Raw genomic sequence first — 7,281 nt, forward strand, 5'->3', positions numbered from 1 at the left:
TTCTGGAGGGACTGTAATTTGTCAGAGTGTCAGTTTCACAAACAAGCAGAAGCAACCTGGAGTACTCGAGTACTCTGAAATCATTAAAAATCACACCAAACGCAGGGCTACAGCTGTCCTCCTGTGCGATCTTTTATCCTCTTCTACCCATCAGCACTTCAAATCCCAACTGAACCAGGGGTCGTGCTTACTCTCAGTCATGGTGTTTTATTTTGAAGGGTTTAAGTGACTCTCACCGCTCTGTGTGTCTGTCAGTCGCCCACAGGTGAACCAGGTGAGTTAGAACGGTCCGGCTCAGCCTGCAAATAGAGAAAACACGATGAAAAACAGACTCTGCCTCTTCCCTCTCTCCTTCTCCTCATGTTTGTGAAGTGGGAGTGGAGGATCTTGATGATCAGATCCGGTCACTCAGAGGTGGATTGTTCACCTGGCAGCAGGTGTGTTGAGTTATAAACATTTACGATGGGCACTAACAGGATTCATGGTCTCTGATTTAAAACCGCTGAGTTTAAATTAAATCACTTTAAAGATCCATTTTAACATGGAATCCTCTTTTTTCAGGAAGATCCTTGACCTTTTTCTGATGCCTTGAGGTTATAAGCCCAAAAAGCTGCCATAGGTCCTATGGTATAGTCCTATACTGTCTGGACCATATACCATAGGACTATTCCATAGGACTACCTCAGAACTAGCATACCACGAAATAACTGCAATTCTCTTTTATTTTAACCCCTCGCTCCTCTTTGGCCTCAGCTATCGTTCTCTTTGGATCCAGGAAAACAAACATGGTGGAGTTAAAAATGTCAGACAGATAGTGAATGGTCCAAAGAGTTAAGCCACCATGGTTACATTCACTATCTATACTTTAATTATATGTCTAATTTTATAATTAAAGTATAGATGTCTGAGCTCCTGCTGGATTTTCCCTGCAGCTATGGAGCACGTATAGAGAGAGAGAGATCAGGGTGTGTCTGCAGCATACCAGAGGAATCAAACAGACTTCTCTACATGACCAGACAGCTCCTCGGTCTGACAGAAATAACAGACTCACCGTGAGTCAGTGAACGCACCACTGCCACAAACACAGGTTAATCATCCTATACGTGCAGCTGGTGGACGACACTCTGACGGTGGTGGTTTTCAGTCCAGACATGCAAACGTAGGACTTTTGGCTCATTTGTTGACTACTAATACTCCTGTATGAGTATTGGTAGTTAACAGGATGAACAGCAGGTGGCGCTGCCTATGAAAATGACTGATGTCAATGCTTTAAAAGACTACATGTAGCTATATGGTAGTAGAGTAGCCTTAATCCTCGTCACAGTGCCCCCTCCTGTGTCTACGTATACAATGATGATTTCGCACAAACCCCAAAACCAAAGTCCAAACTGTGGACCCATAATCAAGGTTCAACCCCAAAAAAATGTTGGCGCACTAAAATGCAACAAAAACAGTGCAAAAATGTTTAAATCTCATGAACCAATAATTTATTCACTGTAGAACATGAACAACATATCAGACTTTGAAACTGAGACATTTAACCATTTCACAAATTTATTAGCTCATTCTGAATTTGATGGCAGCAAGTAGCATCCAGCTTGTTATCCTGGCTCAGTTCTAAAGTCTGCATCTCTGATGGTATGGGGTTGCATTGGTGCCTATGGCAGGGCACCAGGAACTACCAATGCTGGAAAGTAGAGAGAGGTTTTAGAGCAACTTGTGCTCTCATCCAGACACCTCTTTCAACAAAACAATGCTAGATCACATCCATCCCAACAGCATGGCTTCACAGTAGAAGAGTACTGGTCCTAGACTGGTCTGCCTGCAGTCCAAATCTTTCACCAACAGAAAACCTTTGGAGCAGCAAGAATTCTACATCAGACAAACATGAGACAACATTCCTCTCCCAAAACTCCAGTAACTGCTTTCCTGACTCAGATGTTTGCAGACTGTTGTTAAATGTTAAGATTCACCATCTGATATGTTGTTTATGTTCTATTTTTATGTTCTAGTACATTCTGTTGTTATGTACACCCTACAAAGTGTCCCAACTTTTTTGGAACTAGGGTTGCATGACCTCATCCCAAACCTAAGGTACGAAACAAAACATTACCCTGAGATGAGTACTGAGATGTAAACTGGACTGTTACCCCAAAACCGAAGTATGAGTCAAATCATGACCCTGAAACCAAGGTATAAAACAACCTGTGACCCCAAGACCAAGATACAAAGCAAGCTGTGACCCCAAACCAAGGTATAAAACAACCTGTGACCCCAAGACCAAGATACAAAGCAAGCTGTGACCCCAAAACCAAGGTACAAAACAACCTGTGACCCCAGGACCATGGTACAAAACAACCTGTGACCCCAAAACCAAGGTATAAAACAACCTGTGACCCCAGGACCAAGGTATAAAACAACCTGTGACCCCAAGACCAAGATACAAAGCAAGCTGTGACCCCAAACCAAGGTATAAAACAACCTGTGACCCCAAGACCAAGATACAAAGCAAGCTGTGACCCCAAAACCAAGGTACAAAACAACCTGTGACCCCAGGACCATGGTACAAAACAACCTGTGACCCCAAAACCAAGGTATAAAACAACCTGTGACCCCAGGACCAAGGTATAAAACAACCTGTGACCCCAAGACCAAGATACAAAGCAAGCTGTGACCCCAAACCAAGGTATAAAACAACCTGTGACCCCAAGACCAAGATACAAAGCAAGCTGTGACCCCAAAACCAAGGTACAAAACAACCTGTGACCCCAGGACCATGGTACAAAACAACCTGTGACCCCAAAACCAAGGTATAAAACAACCTGTGACCCCAGGACCACAGTACAAAACAACCTGTGACCCCAAAACCAAGGTACAAAATAACCTGTGACCCCAAGATCAAGATACAAAGCAAGCTGTGACCCCAAAACCAAGGTATAAAACAAATTGTGACCCGGGGGCTTGCCGGTGGTCGAGTGGTTGGGTTGCACGCCATGTGTGCGACCCAGGTTTCGAACCCGGCACGTGGTACTATTTCCTGCATGTCTCTCCCCGCTCTCTTCCCTGTTTCTGACTCTATCCACTGTCCTATCAAATAAAAGCAAAAAGGCCAAAAATAAATCTTTAAAAAAAAAAAACACAACCTGTGACCCCAAGACCAAGGTACAAAACAAACCAGGACTTTGCAGATAATGTGGTTCTGTTGGCCCCTTCAGCCGGGGGACCTCCAGCAGGCACTGGGATGGTTTGTGGCTGAGTGTGAAGCAGTTGGGATGAGGGCCAGCACCTCCAAGTCCGAGGCCTTGTTTCTTTGCCAGAAAACAGTGGGTTGCTTCCTCTGGGTGGGGAGAGTGTTTTGGTCCCAAATGAAGGACTTCAATTGAATTGGAATTTGTTCAGCATCTGCGGTATTGCAGATGTTTTCCCCCTCCATTGTGGTGAAGAGGGAGCTGAAGTGGAAGGCAAAACTCAATTTACCGGTTGATCTATGTCCCACCTGTCACCTATGGTCATGAACTCTGACCAGAAGAATAAGACCGCAGGTTCAAGCGAGTGAGATGAGATTCCTCAGGAGGGTGTCTGGACTCAGCCTCAGAGATCGGAGCAAAGACATCCAGCAGGATCTCGTAGTGAACCTGCTGCTCTCTTATGTGGAAAGGAGCCAGTTGAGGTGGTTTGTCTATCTGATTAGCATGCCTCCTAGTGACCTCCCTGTGGAGGTCCTCCAGGCACATCCAACTGGAAGGAAACCCCGAGGTAGATCCAGAACTCACTGGAGGGATTACATTTCTTATCTGGCCTGGGAACACCTCGGAATCCCCCAGGAGGAGCTGGAAAATGTTGCTGGGGAGAGAGACGTCTGGGTTGACTACCAATCCCAAATAGGTAAGAGATATAAAAAATGCATAACAAATGAAAGCTCCAGATGACTTCATATCAAGCTGTTGATAGGTAGATCCCTACTGACGTCCTGAAATGGGTCTCTATAAAGATCTCTATAAGTGTCTTTGCCTGCACTGAAAAAGTGAAACGTCAGTGTCATTCATTCAAACTGTTTTTAAGATTCATGGTTTCTACTTAAACATAAGTTGTTTATTTTGACTAAAAGTAAATTATGCTCCTGAGATAAGCTCAGATTGACTTCAGTAATGTTTTTCACTTTAAACCAATAGTCTCCATGTCACATGACCCAGTGACATCACACCAAATCGCTCCCTGATGAGTTTTTCTGTCAGATATTCCATCACTTCAGTGTGCAACGAGGGAAGAAACCTGTGTGAACTTAAAAAATCTTATGACTTTAAAATTTGTTTTTATTTTTTTGGAGGTCATGTGTGTAATACAGTAAGTTAAAGTAAAAAGAGTAGTTTTCATTTCCTAAAAAAATGATACCAAAATGAGCACGGTAAAGTTTGTCTGAATGGTTTCTGTGTGTGAGTGTTTCCATTTGAAGCAAAGTTCCAACAAAACGAGGGAGAAAAGCTGCTAAAGAGGCTCAGCTAGCCTCTCAGCTCAGAACAAGTCTCCTCTAAACGTCTCATCTGTGTAGACATGTAGCAGGTCTGCAGGACTGAGTCACCTGATCACCAGGTAGATCAGTTAACCTGCGGTATAATTCACTTATTTGTTAAGTGTAGGGATCATAGTCACAGATTAGGCTGGGCCTCTGACAAACCCAGAGTGGACCCTCCCCGTAGTGATTTACTGATATCACTGGTACTTACTGGTATCAGTGCATGTGTTTGGAGCACACAGTTACCTCATATGGAGTATTTAAGATTTTCATGTGTGCCACTTTTTAACTTCTTTTTAAAAACATTTTTCAGCTCATTTTTGCAACTCTTATTTGCCACTTTTTTTTTTATCAGTTTTGCAACATTTTACCCAGTTTGTCTCTTTTTTAGCAATATTTGGGCCACTTTTTAACATATTTTCACCACTGTTTTTCTGCCACTTTTGATGAAAAGGGGCAAAAATGCCCTTTTCATCCTATTTCACCACCTTCTCTGCCAAGTTTGATCCATTTTCACCCCTTTTAACATATTTTCTTTTGCCAATTTAAAACCATTTTGCCCTTTAGTTCCTATTTCACCTCCTTTTCTGCCCATTTTGCTACACTTTGCCACTTTTTGAAACCTTTCCACCCCTTTTTCAGCCCATTTTCCCTCTGCTAACCCATTTTTTGGCCACTGTCAAACCATTTTCACCACGTGTGTCAATTTTTGCCAATTTTAACCACATTTCCCTCTTTATTTTGATCATTTTGCCTCTTGTAACTCCTTTACATCAACTTTCCTGCTGGTTTTAACTGTTTTGAGCCATTTTTACAAATTTGGAATTTGGATTTGAACCCATTTTCGCCACTCTTACACCATTTGTGCCACTTCAAACACATTTTTGCCACTTGAAACCAATTTTATCCCTGTAAAAGAGCTTTTCACAACTCTTTTTTTTGCCAAATTCTACATGTTTTTTGCCTGTTAATCAGATTTTTTCCCACTTTGAGCCAATTTTACCAATTTTAACTTTTTTTCCCCTTTTAATCTACTTTACCTCCCCTTTTTATCCATCTTGCTGTATTTTTAGCCATTTCCCACTTTTTGAAACCTTTGCACCACTTTTCCAGCCCATTTGCCTCTGCTCACCCATTTTTTGGCCACTATCAAACCCTTTTCGCCACTTTTGTGTCAATTGTTGCCAATTTGTTCTGCTCATTTCGACTCTTGTAACTCCTTTTCATCAACTTTCCTGCTGGTTATTCTGTTTTTGAGCCATTTTGCCATTTTTTGCTTCTATGAATCAATTTTTGCCACTCTTACACCATTTGTGCCACTTCAAACACATTTTGCTACTTGTAACCAATCTTACTCCTGTTAAACAACTTTCACAACCCTTTTGTTACAATTTTTGCTACTTTTGTCCCATTTTTGCCTCTGTAAACTCCTGTTTTTCCACTTTCTACATATTTTTGCTTCTGTTAATTAGATTTTTCTTTGACACAGATTAACCAGTTAAACCCATTTTAATCCATTTTTACCACCCTTTCTAACCATTTTGCTGGATTTAAGTCATTTGCCTCTTTTTGAACCCTTGCCACTGTGTTTTCAGCCCATTTTGCCTCTTTTAACCCCTTTTTGCCACTTTCTTCCCTCTGTTGCCTCTATTAACCCATTTTGGTACTATCGACCCCCTTTTCACCACATTTGTGCCAATTTTTGCCCACTCTAAAAAGACTTTCATACCATTATTTAAACTTCTGTTTAATAATAATAATAATAATAATAATAATAATAATAATAATAATATATGGTTATAACAGCTTAACTTAACAGTGGACCATTACTCTGCTGACCTCCATGGGCCCCAGAAAGCTCTCCCCTTAACCCCCCCTTATGAGCAGCCTTGCATAGCCAGTGTGTTCAGAACTGTTTCCTGCGCAGGTCCACTTAAAGCTTTATTCCTCACTGTTGTTCTTCACCTATAGTTTAACAGTTATTGATATATTATTATATTATTGATAATGACAGTGAGACTCTGCTGTTCTCTCGGATGTGGATCCACTTTTATATGGTTGAATGTGTTTCTATGCAGAAGTCTTTGCTCTTCCTATAAAAGTTAAAATATAACTGAATGTTGTTAGGTCCGTGATTATGTCATCTTGTCCCTGTTACATCTGTGTCATTTCTCTGGTTCTAATGAGAACCTTTTTACTCACTGAGGGCTCATAGATTTGTTTTTACTCTTACTGTAAAAGATCCTGAACGGTTCTTGGCGGGAACCAGAGTGGTTCAGCTCCAAAAAAGCCACAAATTAAACTTTATCAGCAAAGGAACCACCTTGAAGACCAGTCTCATGCCCTCTGGAGAACCGTTTCCCAGATTCTCCTCAACATGAGCTTGGTTCTAGCATGTTATGTTGCAGAGAGCCTTAATAGATGATCTTGTTTATGTTACAAACATCATCATCATCAGATATCTTGATAACAAAAATCCAGCTCACAGTGCAGGGAAAGGTTCTCAGGGAACCAGAACGTTTCATTTTAAAGGTTCTTAAAGAATCAGAACATTTCACATCAAACACCAGGATTACGTTAAGGTTCCTCTCAGGTCAGCTAAGGGCTACATGGAACAATCTGATTTCAAACAGAACCGTCTTTGCTCTCACTTTTTACAGTGTAGAACTGTTAAATTGATAACACAGTGTTGAAGCACTCACCCGCCCTGCTGAGTCCAGGTAAGTCCAGGTGAGTCCAGGGGAGTCCGGGTAAGTGCGTTCTGTCCG

General features: G+C 41.7%; 1 protein-coding gene across 1 annotated transcript in view; it reads right to left on the reverse strand.

Moving 5' to 3' along the window:
* The window catches only part of LOC121521260 (serine/threonine-protein kinase PAK 6-like), a 22,487-nt gene extending 15,206 nt beyond the window's left edge, over positions 1-7,281 (reverse strand). The window contains exons 1-2 of the mRNA XM_041805096.1: positions 7,216-7,281; positions 237-299 (exon numbers count right to left, since the gene is read on the reverse strand). The gene's annotated coding sequence lies outside the window, so the exon portion shown is untranslated. The remainder of the gene's footprint in view (positions 1-236; positions 300-7,215) is intronic.

This window comes from Cheilinus undulatus, linkage group 14 (genome assembly GCF_018320785.1).
Source record: "Cheilinus undulatus linkage group 14, ASM1832078v1, whole genome shotgun sequence".
Lineage (NCBI taxonomy): Eukaryota > Metazoa > Chordata > Actinopteri > Labriformes > Labridae > Cheilinus > Cheilinus undulatus.